Below are 15,753 nucleotides of genomic sequence, written 5' to 3'. Positions count from 1 at the left end.
TTACACTGACAATTTGTCACTTTAAGTTTGCTGCACAAAGCTCTAGGCCTCTCGTCGAGGTGGTTTTATTTTGTCACCAAAACAGGGCAGTTTTGTCACCAGATGTGGTATTGCAGTGTGTGCACCAGCCAAAAGCTGCTGACCGAGGTAGCGTTGTGTGTTTTTCACACACCTGAGCAATATAATGATGCTGAAATAACTTTGTAGCGCAGACCTGGCCAAAGAATCACACACACACACACACACACACAGAGCTTGCAAGGAAAAGTTCACCTGCTTCTCTGCTTTGGAGAATCCAAACACAAGCAAAGCTTGTCAGGCCCCAGTGGGGATGGCAGGGAGTCAGGTGTGGGCAGACACTGTGCTTCAACCACAGGTGGGCACCATGGCTTAGCTGGTTAAAGCCCCTGTCTTGTAAGCAGGAGATCCTGGGTTCAACTCCCAGTGGTGCTTTGTTGATTAACTCTTGAGGCACCTGGTATTGGCTACTGCCAATGGACAAAACACAGAGCTTGATGGGCCTTTGGTCCAGCCCAGTATGGTAGTTTAAATTACACTCACAGGCACTGATAACAGAATTACTGGAAGTTTGGGAGTTAAGAGCTGATAGGTCAGTGGTCCAGCCTGTCACAGATGAGCCCCTCCCTCTGGGACAGGGGCAGGTCTGGGCTCTCACACCAATTGATCATTGTGGCTGTCAGAATCTGTGAGCAGCTCATTTAGTTTGCACCAAGGGTTGAGCCCTGCTTCGTGCACTGTGAGAATGAAAATCCTAAACCACCCTTTGAAATAACGAATGCAGCAGGACGTGTTATTGTCACTGCCCCAAAGCAGATAGACCAATGGAGAAATGCCACTGAGTCCAGCGTATTACTCCACTGCCATTTTACCTTTTTTGCTTGCTAAACTCCCTCCCAACCTTGAGGGCTCCCAGAGCCCAATATTGAGCTTGAGCTGAGATGTCTACAGTTCAAATTTACCACTCCACGGCCAAAACCTTCAGGAGCCTGAGCTGGCACAGGACAGCCTTGGGTGCTTCATTGCAGTGTGGACATAGCCGAGCATTATGTCTACACTGCCATTAACACACCCAAGTCACTATTCTCAAACCCTGAGTCAGTTGATTCAGGCTTGTGGGGCTTGTGCTGCAGGGTTATAAAATTACAGTGTAGACACTTGAGCTTCAGCCCAGCCTCCGAGACCCCACAAGGAGTGAGGGTTTCCAAGCCTGGGCTCCAGTCTGATCCCCAGGAGCCCAAATCAGATCATCCAGGTAAGCGGGATTTTATCACAGTATAGATGCCCTCTTAGGATATGTCTACATTGCAATGTAAGCCCAGGGTTAGCAGAAGTCATGTCAGCAGCCCCAACACATAAACATAAACCACGAGGAAAAGACCCACCCCCAAATAAGCTGGGCAGTGTCCTTATCCCTACGGTTTGTAAGTCCAGCAACCAAAAGTCCTTAAATATGAGCCCCCCCGTTACTCCACTCACAGCTGTTGTCCTTAGTCAGTGCAAGCCCAGAGGTGCCTCTGTAGAGTTCACCTGCCATCCTGAGTAGAAAAGAGGGAAAATAAGAAGGCACTGTACATTACTGTCTTGTCTAGGAACTCACTCATCCCTCCACTGCCACCCTGTCCTAAAGTTGATTTAACACCTAAATTTTAGTATTGGGACCCCAGCCCACTTGGTCCTGGAACCCTTGTCCCCTGCCTACCAAGTGCTATTGAATTGAGGGTGAGTCCCTCAATCGGGGTCTGCCAAGCACAGCTGTGCTGCCCTTGATTCACACAACAAGGATAACAACTCTTTCTTTCTCCTGTCCCAATAACAAGGAGACTGGGAATCCAACACGAGCCAAAAGTGATCATTTTGGCAAGCAATGCAACATATTTCCAACGCACTGTAAAATCCACATGCAGATTCATACATGAAACCTTGCAAGAAAATATTCCTGAGGGAGTCTGAAGCACCTGCTGCTGGAGGGAAGGAGGGAGCCGTGGTTTGGGATTGAGGGGCACTGGGAATAGGAGGGGCCTGTGCGTTGGGATTGAGGGGCACTGGAAATAGGAGGGGGCTGTGGGTTGGGATTGAGGAGCAGTGTAAAAAGGAGGGGGCTGTGGGTTGGGATAGAGGAGAAGGGTGAAGAGGAGTAGGCTCTGGTTGGGAGTGAGGAGCAGTGTGCATAGGAGGGGCAGTGGATTGGGACTGAGGGTCACTGGCAGTAGAGGGGACATGGGTTTAGGCTGAAGAGCATCATCATTTGGGGATCCAGCAGGATAGAGGAAGGCCGCAGGTGATTCTAATTCCTTAGAGATATTCTGTTTTGTTTTCTGTGTGTGCGTGTGCATGCAGGGGAGGAACATGCTGTGTGCCCAGAGGCCTTTATTCCTCCAGGCTGCAAGGACAGTGAGGATGTCAGGAAGATGCCCCTTCAAACCCACACACACAAAGGCCCTTCTTAGGAAAGGCACAGTCTTGAAGAGAAAAAGTAACACCAAAGAGGACATCAGAAGAACAATGTTTAAAGATATAGTGAGTAGTTTATTACCTGACCAGGGACTTGAACCCTGGACCATCAGATTAAAACTCTGACACTCTACCAGCTGAGTTAGCCAGGCTCACAATCAAAAAAGTACAAGTTATGCAGAGGAGAAACTGGTCAAGAAAAAGGGAAATGGATACAATATGGGAAACCTGCTGCTCTGTCTCTCTTCCCAGTCCTGGCCTGGCCTGGTATTAGTGCAGGTTAAAAAGACAGGGAAATATTGGCATCTACCAGCCTTTCATAGCTGTACAAGACTCAGGCACAGTACAGAGGTTCCCATCTGCAAGTGCCGAATGGTTGGATTGGCTAATGCAGCTTGTAGACGTGCAGGGCACACTGGGATATAGAGCCAAGTATCCATCACATCATTATTTCAGAGGGATAATGATGGGAACGTTCACAATTGACTCAGTAGTTGCATACAAAGGTGCACATTTGGCGGTTACATTGGGAAATTCTGGCTCCTTCTCAGGCTCAGGTTGGCCACCCCGGTCTAGATGTAGAAGTTACAACATTGAAACTTGAAAGAGGGACCAATTTCCCCATCATTTCCCACCTTTACATCCAAACACGATGACTTTCTGAATGAGCCCTCCTCGCTCAGCCAGAAGATCTTGGGGTGGTGTAGGAGTCACTGGGTAAAATTCTCTGGACTCTGTTCTGAATCAGGTCAGAGCAGAGGTACCTAGTGATCTAGTCTGGCTGTAAAATCTATATATCAACCCCAAATATGGTGTGAAATTAATCCTCAGGAATGGCTGTTCCCCACCCAGACCCAGCAAAGGGCTTTCCAAGGAAGGGGGCTGTTGAGGAAGGAAAGAAGAAAGATATCCTTCTCTCCCTGCAGGAACTGGGCTCTTCACTTTGGACAGAAAGGAGGGGAAGGAAATGGCCACATGATGGCAGCAGAACTAAAGAAATGAAACACAACAGGCTTCTGTGCACATTGATTCTGCACAGTGAACGAACCTGACTCCTGTATCATGAAAAGCCAAAAAGCCATTTCTTTGTATGACAGGGAGAAAAGAGTTCCAATCATTCCTGCCCATTTACTTTTGAATTATTTTACACTATAAAGAAAATTGTAACAAAATTAGTCTGAACTTGAGCTGCCTGTTATTAAAAGCCTGTTCCCCAATTCAGTTCCAACTGCCCTGCAAGAAACACCCCCAGGTCCCTGCTCACCCCAGGAAGAGGAAAAAGAGAACCCCCCACTGGACACTGTCCTTGGCTCCAGGCTGCTATCCCAGGGTGTGTGTGGGGACTGATTGTTTGCTGCTGAGGAGGGAGCCAGTAGAGGCCTCTGGTGCTCTGCTCCTAGCATCTGCCCAGCCCAGGCTGTCCTCTGCCCCAGCTGCTGCTCCCAGCCTGCTCTAGAGTCAAACAAGCAGGGCTCCCAGGGGAACAGAGGCTGGGACAGGGCAGCAGCCTGGGTTGGGCTGGGAAGATGCTAGGAGTTCTCGTTCCCTGAGAACTGGCCCGGCTCCCTTCTCAACAGCAAACAAACCAATTCCACATCCCCTCCCCAGAAAAATCAGCCTGAAGCCAAGGGCAGCAGGGGACGATTGCCTTTAGTTCCCACCAAGGCAGGAGAGAACCCAGGGCCTTTCTAGCAGAGCTTATGGAACTGACGTGGGGAAACCAGCCTTCAATAACAGGCAGCTCAAGTTGAAACTAAGTGTTTTTAATGATTTCTACAACATTAAATAACCCTTCAATTGTAGTGTCATCATCCATAAAATTGCTTCAGCCTTACAGGTTCTCAAGTACAAAACTAAACATCTCTTCAAATCCAAGGAAGTGGAGATCAGTCAATCTTCAGAGTCATCCCACATAAAAGAATCATGTTGTGGTACATACTGGCCCCATCATGTGGCCATCGCCTTTCCCTCCTCTCTGTTAAAAGTTTTAATATTTTGCACAGAAACTTTCTTCCCTCAGGAGAGACCTGGGAACCAGGGCTGCCAGCCAGACAAACACCTTTAAGAGGAAGCATAATCTGTCAAAAAATGATCTCCCTCCTTCAGTTCAGTGACACCCTGAAATGTTACTTATCAGGGCAGAGCCGGAGGATTGAAAGCAGCTACATCAAGCCTCTGTGTAGCTAGCAGGAATGAACACAAACACTCCCTTGTATCTGAAGAGATGTTTAGTTTTACCCTTGGTAAACTACAAGGCTAAAGGGAAAGATGATGGTGGTGTCAGATATAAAGAGTGAAACATAAAACAATCATCATAGTTATGCCCATAGCAACTGTAAATATTTCTAAATTCTTCTTATTATCATCAGTGTATTATTTTCTCTGTCATCTAGACATTGACTAGACCTTGACCAAGAAATTTGGATCTTGACAAAATAATCAACTACCTCTCGTTAAGGTAGTGGACTTGACACCCACTCGGGTGTCTCCACGCAGGTTCAAGTACTAACAACAGTGGCACCTTACAGCCATAGCTTTTAATCAGGGCAATACATTGATACAAATTCCTGTTAAATCATTTCTCAGACAGAGTCCATCGCCCACATTCCTTAAGACACTGGGCCACCATGTGGACTCTTCATTTCCCTCCTCACTTTCACACAGAGGCACAATTTCCTTTGCACAGATCCAATAACAGTAAAACCTCCCTGTGTCTCTTGTCTGAGCCAGGGCATTCGATTCCAGTGAACCCTTCTCTCCTGCAATGGCAATGGTCAGACAGAGGGGACATGGTCACCTGCATCCCTACCAGGGAGATATTGGCTCGGCTCTTTCTTTCTGCTGCTGTTGTTAGTCCATGAAACATCAGGGATGGAATGCAAGGCTGAGCTCACACACCAATCCCCTGAAACATTTCAGTGCCCCAGAGAAATCCTGCCCCTGGCTATTGGAATGATATGGTAGAGATTCGAATAGGAAAGGGACTGTCTGAATTGTCAGTGTGAGGAATGAACAACAATCTATAGCAATGTCGTTAGCCACAAACACACTAATCATGTTCCAGCTGGAAGGAAAATGGGCAGGAACTCTTGCTGTTCACCATGGACACACTTACACTAATGCACAGCCGTGAGTGTGCTGGGGAAGCTGGTCTGAGCCATTTGAAGTGACAATTCTGTGAGAACAGAATTATCATATAGGGCAGCAGCTGTACATCAAGTAGTTGTGGCCGAGTGGTTAAGGCGATGGACTAGAAATCCATTGGGGTCTCCCCACGCAGGTTCAAATCCTGCCAACTATGGAAGCATTAGTGTGTTGTCATTGCTGCTGTCTTAGTGCCTGACCATCCATAGAGCCAGATCTGGTCTCCCTTTGAGGCTGGCTGTGCTTAAAATACTGCTGTAGCATTGTGGAGTAGACAGCTGCTACAGTGAGGGGAGGGGTTTTCCATCCCTGTAATAGCTGCATTGGCAAAACAATCTTTCCTTTCATTTAGCACTATCTAACCATGGCTTAGGTCAGCTTAATTATACTGGTTCTGGGGGGTTTCACACCCTGAAAGACGTACTTGTTACAGGGTTTGTCCCATCACCCTCCCATTCCCTGGTCCTTCTCACGTGACCAGAGAGCAGCAATGCATGAAGCTCAAAGGTGCAAACAATTCAATGTTTATTGGGGTAAACTTCCAGCAAGCAATGATTCCAGTTTCCTTCCTCAGGATCCCCCTTCCCAGCTCTGACACCACAGAGGCTTGCCTGTGTCCCTGTTCCCCTTCCCTGTTCCTATTCCCCCCCCTTAGCAAAACATAATTCCAATTCCCATTCGCATTCCCCCCCTTACTTCCTGATTGACTGCAGACTATATAGTAAAACTTGAGTTCTGCTTAGCTCTATCTTAACCAATCATTTTACTGACCAATCCTAACATATTGTAACATGATTATCTAACCAATTATACCCCACCACCTTAATTGGTTTACGCAAAACAAATTAATTATACAGCAGACAGAAACGGTTACAGAACCAGACAGAGATTATACAGACACGTAATAGGAAAGTGGGGACTACAGTGACAGAACAACAAAAAAATGAGGATTTCACACCCCAGCTGTTGGTAAGTGAGTTGTTCCCAGACAGGATGCTATCATAGTAGAGGTTGTGGGTGCTGGTTGCTTAACTGTCTGGCGCACAGGGCAGGATTTTGAGGTTCATCATTACTCTCTCAGAATGCCAGCACCCATCTTTTGTTCACTTAAAAAGCGAACAGGGAGATTCCAACACCGCAGAACTCATGGAGCTCCAGGAAACATGTAACTTTAGGTCCGGGTGAGTGTATCTAAAAATCAGCTGTGCTGTAGAAGGTCTCTAGGAGTTGAAAGAGATGTGCCATCATGACCTCCCTAAAGAGTTCATCAACTATTAATGAAAACTAGGGTTGATAAGTCACCTTCTTTGTAGTATCAGGATAGTGGACTGGTCTAAAGTACTAGTTATAAGTTTCTTTTTTTCCAATCCATTGGGTGTTCTGGTCTCTGCATGGAGATGTGATTTCAAATCCCACTCCTGAAATGACCATTTAATTCTATCTGCAGAAAATGGCCTCACTTTAATCTCCTTTGCAACAATAGAACACCATTTGCTTAGCTTTTCTCTTCCAGTAGTTGTGAGAGAAGTTCCAAACCAGGGGGAAACAGGGCCTGTTCTCTCGACCCATCAGTTTTTGTCTTCCTTCATTCCAAGCCATTTCCTCAGATACATCCATATTTCCCACACTTTTATGAAACTTTAGAGTCATCATTTAATTGCCACACAACTGTACTTATGAAGTAAAGTGAAACACAATATTTTTTGGATATTCTTGCAGAAGAGTTTTGTTTTCTGACCTGGAATTGAACAGGGGCTACCCAAGGGGGACAATGCTACTCCCTTTTATTTGCTCATCCAAAAAACATAAGTTTGTGGTGCCCTTTGTTTCCTTGTTCTTCAAACACCTGTCAGGGATGGCCAAGGGAGACTTGGTCCTGACTCTCAGGGTCCCTCCCTGCCCTACCTTTCTATATGATTCTGTTGTGTGGGTTTGCGCTATGTCGTTGTTCCACGCTGAGCTGTTTTGCACAGTGAACCTTTGCACTCTGATGCATTGTTTCGTGTTGTATGGTTTTTGCACTGGCTTGTGTTGCACTGGTTTGAGCTGAGCTCTTTTGCAGTGCGTCATTTTGCCCCATGGGGCGTTCATTTGCATGGTGCTGAATTGTCAGGCTTTGCACTCCTACGTGTTGTCACTTTGTGCTGTGGAATGTCAGTTCACGCTGAATTGTTAGATGTTAGATTGGGGTGTTTCCACTTTTGTTGTTGTTTGTATTGTATTGCGATGGCATCGAATTATAGAGCTGTACGGCTGCAAGGGCCCTGGAGAGGTCATGAAATCCAGCCCTCTCTGCTGAAGCAGAGCCAAGCAGAGACGATGCATTGGGGGCATGTGGGACCAAGTGCCCACAGCAGCCGGCCCAGGCAGGGAGCAGAAGGAGGGAACCAGAGCCAGAGCAGGTTGTCTATGGGACCAAGTATATGCAGAGTATCCTTAACAGAGGTTTGTTCAACCTGTTCTTAAAAGCCTCCTAGGACAGAGACTCCACAGACACCCTTGGGAGCCTATTCCAGAGCTTAACTACCCTCAGAGTTAGAAAGCTGTTCCCAATATCTAACGTGAATCTCCCTGGCTGCAGATTAAGTCCATTACTTCTTGTCCTACCATCAGTGGACATGGAGACCAAATGATTATTGTCCTATTTATAAAGACCAAACTTTTACTTCTGCAATCATCCGTTAACTGGTTATTATCCCCTCTTCTTGCCTGGGGTACAATGGAAGAGGAGAAAATACTCTCTTAACATAGGATGCAAATGTCAGTTTGTTCTCTCTTCATGTTTTAGTGAAGCTCAGAGAGAAGAAGAAACATGACCTGCCAAAGAGCACAGAGAGTTTGTTTCCTTTTGATCTGTGACTATTAGCAGAAGAGTGACACCTAAGGGCTGTCGCTACCACCCACCATGGGGCTTGAATTTATGATGGTGGGATTAAGAGCATCATGCTCTACCAACAGAGCTAGCTAGATTTAAAGTCAGTCAACTGCCCAGTCGCCGTGTAGAAGGTGCCCTATAAGAACATAAGAACGGCCATACCGGGTCAGACCAAAGGTCCATCTAGCCCAGTATCTGTTTACCAACAGTGGTCAATGCCGGGTGCCCCAGAGGGAGTGAAGCTAATAGGCAGTGATCAAGTGATCTCTCTCCTGCCATCCATCTCCATCCTCTGATGAACAGAAGCTAGGGACACCATTTTTTACCCTTCCTGGCTAATAGCCATTTATGGACCTAGCTACCATGAATTTATCCAGTTCCCTTTTAAACATTGTTATAGTCCCAGCCTTCACAACCTCCTCAGGTAAGGAGTTCCACAAGTTGACTGTGCACTGTGTGAAGAAGAACTTCCTTTTATTTGTTTTAAACTTGCTACCTATTAATTTCATTTGGTGGCCCCTAGGTCTTATATTATGGGATCAAGTAAATAACTTTTCCTTATTCACTTTCTCCACACCACTCATGATTTTATATACCTCTATCATATCCCCTCTTAGTCTTCTCTTTTCCAAGCTGAAAATTTCTAGTCTCTTTAATCTCTCCTCATATGGGACCCATTCCAAACCCGTAATCATTTTAGTTGCCCTTCTCTGAACCTTTTCTAATGCCAGTATATCTTTTTTGAAAAGAGGAGACCACATCTGTACACAGTATTCAAGATGTGGGTGTACCATGGATTTATATAAAGGCAGTAAGATATTCTCTATCTTATTCTCCTTTTTTTAATGATTCCTAACATCCTGTTTGCTCTTTTGACTGCTGCTGCACTCTGCATGGTAGTCTTCAGAGAACTATCCATGATGACTCCAAGATCTCTTTCCTGATTATTTGTAGCTAAATTAGCCTCCATCATATTGTATGTATAGTTGAGGGTATTTTTTCCAGTGTGCATTACTTGACATTTATCCACATTAAATTTCATTTGCCATTTTGTTGCCCAATCACAGTTTTGTGATACGTCTCTGAAGTTCTTCACTGTCTGCTTTGGTCTTAACTATCTTGAGCAGTTTAGTATCATCTGCAAACTTTGCCACCTCCGTTTACCTCTTTCTCCAGATCATTTATGAATAAATTGAATAAGAGTGGTCCTAGGACTGACCATTGGGGAACACCACTAGTTACCCCTCTCCATTCTGAACACACCAATGGGCGAACCTGGAGAGAGAAGTGGCAGCCCTTCGATAGGTCAGCTGGTAGAGCAAATGACTAGAGCCGGCACTCAGGAAGTCATCCTGACGTCGCCCTTCTGACTCCAGCTTGAAGGAGAGCTTCTTTTTCTTCCCCTTGCTGACAAAGAGCAAGAGAAGAAAGAAAGGTCAGGTGCTTCCAATACTGGGCTCTGGGCCCCCTCAAAGCTGCAAGGGAGTTTAGCAAGCAAAAAAGGTAAAACCGCAATGAAGTATTACCCTGGACTCAATGGCATTTCTCCATTGGTCTGTCTGCTTTGGGGCAGGGACAATAACACGTCCTGCTGCATTCGTTATTTCAAAGGGCGGTTTAGGATTTTCATTCTCATACACTGTGCACAAAGCAGGACTTAACACTCAGTGTAACCTAAATGAGCAGCCCACAGATTCTGGCAGCCACAAAGAGCATTTGGTGTGAGAGCCCAGACCTGCCCCTGCCCCTGCGGGTCATCCACAACCTACCAGCTGCTAACTCCTAAACTTTCAGCAACTCTATTATCAGTGCCTGGAGTGTAATTTAAACCATAAGAAAAACCACACTGGGCTAGACCAAAGGACCATCTAGCTCTGAATCTTCTCTTCTGACAGGAGCCAAGAGCAGGTGCCCCAAAAGCCACTCAACAAGGCACCACTGAGAGTTATTATCCCTGCCCCAAAAGCAGAAAGACCAATGGAGAACTGACATGACTCCAGGGTAATACTTCACTGCGGTTTTACCATTTCCACTTGCTAAACTCCCTCCCAACCTTCTGGGCTCCTAGAGCAGGGTACTGAGCCTGAGCTGCGACACGTACACTGCAACTTTACAGAAGAAGCCACATTACCCTGATTACTCCAACACAGGCCTGCCCTGGATGTTTCATTGCACTGGAGACGTACCCTAACATTATGTCTACACTGCCGTTAACACACCCAGAGCAGCTGTCTCAAAGCCCGGGTCAGCTGACTCAGGCTTATGGGGCTGGGACTGCAAGACTATAAAATGACAGTGCAGACATATGGACTTGAGCCCAACCTCTGAGACCCCACGAGGGGCGATGGTTTCTGAACCCAGGTTTCAGTGTGAACACAAATATCTGCACCACAGTTTTTAGCCTCTCAGCCTTAGCATAATGAGCCCAAGTCAGATGACCCAGGCCAGTCATCCTGCCATCTTTATCCCGGGAGAGATAGATTCTAAGGGCACGTTCCCATTGCAATGTAAGCCCAGGGGTGGCAAGCTGTGCTCAAAGCAGCACCCTGCAAGCCCCATATTCACCACTCTCATATAGTGATGATACGTTTTGAACAAAGTCTGCCTGGTGAGGGATCATTTCAAAAATCTTGAACTGTTCATCTGTTGAACATTAATGTCTTCTTGCATTCTATGTGTTCACATTGGTTTGGGAAGTTATGAAGTTTGCTCTGTGTGCATTACAGAAATATGTTATGAGGTTGGGAAATGCCCCCCACCAGCCTTTCAGGTGCAAAAATGGAGGAGCCAGACTCCCTGCTGGCCCATTGAAGGTATCCACACTCCCAAGGACTATTCCAGGAACCATGTACAATGCAGACTTCTCTGAGATAGCACAGAGACAATGGACAGTGCTTGAGTCATGTCGTAGCAAAGGTACTTTCTAGCAAGTTGGAAGAAACTATGAAAGGGAAGTAGAGACATTATGAATTGGCCTCTCTCCCCCACAACTCAACAGCTGGAAACACATCTGGAGGACAAAGACTGAAATGAGATAAATCAGAAGAGAATAACAATAATACATTCAAATCAAGTCCTCAAACAGATTAGTATTGGTTTTTCAGCAGAAAATTTTCAGTTTGGGGAATTTTCATGACAGGTGTCCATGAAAGGAGAAAGAGAGAGTTTGAGTGAAAGTTGGCCAACACAGAGAGAGAAACCTAGGAGGACGAAAGAAATTCACAACAGGGAGTCACCCTCATGGATCCAACTTTCTGCTAGGGAGCACACACCACTCCTGGCCAGAGAGATGATCAGCTCTCGCAAATGGCAACATCATCTCCCCTGAAGCCACAGCTAGTCCGGAAACCCACACCCAGGTAATGGGAAGTCCCTGCCTGGAGCCAGTATGGCTGTGACCAGAACCCTTCCCAAACCAGATACACATCTCACCGACAGGGACGGTTACTCTTGTCCCAGTTGGGCAGCTCTTGCCTGGCATCAACAGGATTCACGCTGTCACTGCTCTTGATCACTTTCCATCTCACCTCAGGGCTGGACTCCGTCCCCACGACTTCTTTTCCCTTGGTATGAAACACAACACAAGAGGAAAAGAAAAAGCAATGGTGGTGAGGTTCCTCTTCTCGCTACTCCCGCACCCCAGGGCTTCGGCTTCAACCCTCCTCCCATTCTGCCATCACAGCTACAATTAGAAATCTGAGCCCGGGGCTCACACCTGCTTGTCTCCCCAATCCTAGGCCCTGTCCAGCATGTCTCCCTCCACAGAAGTTACCTGGTCTCATCTTAGACTCCATCTTCATATTGCTTTTCTCCTTCCCAGAGCTCCTGCTCTGCTCCTCAGACCTGTCTGTCCTCAGCTCTGCAGGCAGAGGGGAAGGGGCATGATGGGAACACACACGCCCCATTCCAGACACCACACAGCATCCACAGGGCTACCAAAACACCTCATCTTCGGCCAAAACCACACCTCACCCTGAGGGAGCAAAAAGCCTTTGTGAGTACAGCACACACAAGACAGGAAAAGATTAACACCCACACCCAGCCCAGCCAAAGTGGGAGCTTCCTCACCTTCCTGGCCACAGGTCCATGGGGCTCATGGATGGAGAAGTCTGCTGGGCTGTGGGGGTCCCTGAAGAACTAGCTCAGCATGTAAATGAGTGGGATGTATGAGGAGGCCTGACTGTGGGTTGGGGTGTCCAGGAGGACCTGAGGGAAGGGAATAGGGGGATTAGGGACAGAGGAGAGTGGCGTTACCAAGGAGCATTGTGGGAATGTGGGATTTAGAGAGCCCAGAGTGGATGGGTGTCGGCGGGTTGGACGACCCCACAGTGGTTGAAAAGGGGAACCTGGCAGGTTTGGGTGTAGCAGAGATTGAAGATGAGGAACCTCACACCCTGGGGATGGACTGGGGGAGTGGGAGGATGGGAAAGTGGGGCCCAGCAATGAGAAGTGAGTTGGAGGCAATTAGGGGTGGGGCGCTGAGGATGGGGATGGGGGGGAGGAAGAGGAAGGGCGTGCAGGGTGCTGAGGACGGGAAGGAGGATGTGGGGGGTGGGGTGAGAGGCGGTAGGTGTCGAGGTGCTGAGGACGGGGGGGAGGAGGAGGTCGGGGGCGAAGGGAAAGGCCAGGTAGAGTGTACACGATGGGGGAGGGGATGCTGGGGGCTGAGGGATCCCCACAGATGGGGGTGGGGCTGGCGAGAGGGTCACAACAGATGAGGGGACACTGGGGAGGCAGGTTGTGGGGGCTTGAAGGGGCTTCTGGGGCCCTACAGCGGGAGAGGAGGGGGCGGTGCTGGCAGGAGAGTCACAGCGGATGGGGGAGCACCGGGGGGCAGGTTGGGGGAGGTTGAAGGCCCCGCGGCCCCAGGCTGCCGCTTGTGGGGCTGCTTCCAGGCAGCTCATCCCCCCCATCTGTTGCCCCCCCAGGCCCAGTGGGGGGGGGCTGAAGCCCTTTCACTCGCGCTGCATTGCCGCTTGGGTGGAGGCGGGAATGGAGCAAAACACGCCTGGCTGAAGGTTTTGCGTTCAGCCTTGAGGATTAAGCCTGAGCCTCTGGCATGGGTGTTGAGAGATGGATTTCTCAGTCGCATCCAGCACAGTCTTCAGGCCTGAGCTGAAACCACTGAGGCCAAGAGAGATGGGTTTGAGGTGGCCTTTGAGGCTCCCAGCAGGTCTTGAGGAGCAAGGGGTTATCGCCATCCCTGGGTGGGCTCAAACCACCATCCTTTCAATTAACAGCAAAACACACTGACCCATTGCGCCACGGAGAAACATGTCTGCTGTTACCAAGGCTGCTGCCTAGCAGCCTGCGCATCTGCCTGCCAGCGCTAGAGCTCGCAAGGCAAGTGTGGGTGCTGGAGGCTGTAGGTAAAGAGCCAGCAGAGTGACACAGCAGAAGCGTGCTGGGTCCATAACCCAAAGTCGATGAATCAAAACCGTCTTCTGCTAGGCATGTGCTTCTTTCTTTTTGCTCGGGGCCTTCAAGGGAGGAGGCAACCAGCAGAGCATTGAGAGTCTAGGCCATGAGGCAAGAGGTGGCTGAGGTGTCGGCCTGCCAGGGAGCCCGGCACCTCGGGCTTAAGGATTTTTTTAATTTCTCAAGAAACCTTTGTGGTTTTCAATGGAAATCTAAACCCAAAGCTAAAATGTTGAGGATTTTTTTTCATTTCATTTCGCTGTCCATCCCTTTTCTTTTCCTAAACTCAGGTCTACAGAGTGTCAGTCCTACTGAGCCTCCAGCCATGGTCTCCAAGGTTTTGGAAATGTACCGACCTGTCCTGGACATGGTCCCTGCCAGCTCATGTGACGCTGGCTTTGCTGAGCCTGCTGCTGGGGAAGAGGGAAACTTTGTCTCTCAGCTGGACGTTCCCTTCAGGTGCCCAGTCTTCAGTGTGGCTCGAATGTCCATGGATCAGGGTTCACTGACCCAAGAGATGGCTTTAAAAAATATGAATATTTTCACAAACACACTGACTTTCTCAATTTTCTATTTCTTGGTAACATTTCATGGATCTTTTGGAGTTGAATCGGTAAAAAAATACAGGAAATCAGGGTGTCACCAAAAGGATATAATATAAAGTTTGCAGTTAAAGGTACAGAAAGGAGCTGAAAAGGCAGCTGCAGACTTCAAGACTGTTTCTTTAAGCAAGAGGGGGCAATCAATGTGACCCCAGAAACCTTGGGATTTATAATCTGATAGGGCAGAGAGGAACTTTGTCTGTTTGCAGCGTCTTTCAGCCTATGTTTGGGACTGTGAGAGATCTGCTAAGAATGAGACTACAATCCCCACGATTTCCTTCCCCGCTGCACTGTGGCCAGGTCAGGGGAACGGTCCTGAGGCAGGAAAGGACCGGGCTGTTCTGGGAAGCGGTGGCCGCATGACAGGCCGAGGAGCTGCAGAGAGCTGGATGCGGAGGGCAATCCCCAGGAATGGATGCAGAGCCACATGTGGAACAGGCTGTGACTCCCAGAGCTTACAGCTGGCTGCAGGTCTGGGTGGGGTTCTGGGGGAGCAGCAGTGGCTGGGCAGGGAGCCAGTACAGAGCAGCTCCAATGAGAGACACGAAGTGAACCTGGCCTGGAAGGAGAAGAGGAGGAGCTTGTCGGCCAGGCCTGCTAGCAGGTGGGAGGTGCAGGGGCAGAGGTGGCTGCTGGGCACCTTTTTTTTTTTTCTTCCTCTCTGTTGCTTCTGCAGCCCCCATGGAGTCGCTGACTTGGCTCCTTTCACACGCTAGAGAGAGAAGCAGAACCAGGGCTATGGCTGATCTATGGGGCACGAGGTGAATGCCAGAGGCCTCAGGTGCTGAGAGTTTGCCTGACCCCTCAGGGACACAGTGTGAGGTGGTGTCCCAGGGATCTCTATGAACGGAGCAGAACAGGATTTACTTGGGGTGGGAAGAGAATTGAGAGTGTCTTAGGGGTTGTAGAGAGGTATTGCCTGTGTTAGAGACTGGCTAAAACACAGGCCTCGCTGTGAGCAGGATTTGAACCTGCACAGGGGAACCCTATTGGATTTCAACTCCAACACCTTAACCACTCGGCCATCACAGCTGTGAGCACAAAGCTTCCCCTATGCCAGAGAAACTGGTAAAGAATCACAATGCCCAGGCATGAAGTCATCTGAACTACAGAATTCCCACCGCAAACCTGGCTCCCAAAGCACAGGGGGGGATTTGGGGTTTGTTCTCTTTGCTTAGCCATGTGCAGTCGCACAGAGAGCAAGTTTAAAAGTCTCCCCTCCCGCAGAGAAGGAATGGGAAA

General features: G+C 48.4%; 4 non-coding genes across 4 annotated transcripts; 2 read left to right on the top strand and 2 right to left on the bottom strand.

Moving 5' to 3' along the window:
• Positions 1-379: 379 nt before the first annotated feature.
• Positions 380-453, top strand: TRNAT-UGU. Its single transcript has one exon. It is a non-coding gene; the product is annotated as a tRNA-Thr (tRNA).
• A 2,098-nt stretch (positions 454-2,551) lies between these two features.
• Positions 2,552-2,624, bottom strand: TRNAK-UUU. The gene has a single exon. It is a non-coding gene; the product is annotated as a tRNA-Lys (tRNA).
• A 3,067-nt stretch (positions 2,625-5,691) lies between these two features.
• Positions 5,692-5,773, top strand: TRNAS-AGA. Its single transcript has one exon. It is a non-coding gene; the product is annotated as a tRNA-Ser (tRNA).
• A 9,688-nt stretch (positions 5,774-15,461) lies between these two features.
• Positions 15,462-15,543, bottom strand: TRNAS-UGA. Its single transcript has one exon. It is a non-coding gene; the product is annotated as a tRNA-Ser (tRNA).
• Between the last annotated feature and the right edge of the window lie 210 nt (positions 15,544-15,753).

This window comes from Gopherus evgoodei, unplaced genomic scaffold (assembly GCF_007399415.2).
Source record: "Gopherus evgoodei ecotype Sinaloan lineage unplaced genomic scaffold, rGopEvg1_v1.p scaffold_140_arrow_ctg1, whole genome shotgun sequence".
Lineage (NCBI taxonomy): Eukaryota > Metazoa > Chordata > Testudines > Testudinidae > Gopherus > Gopherus evgoodei.
This window is presented reverse-complemented; position numbering and strand designations above follow the sequence as displayed.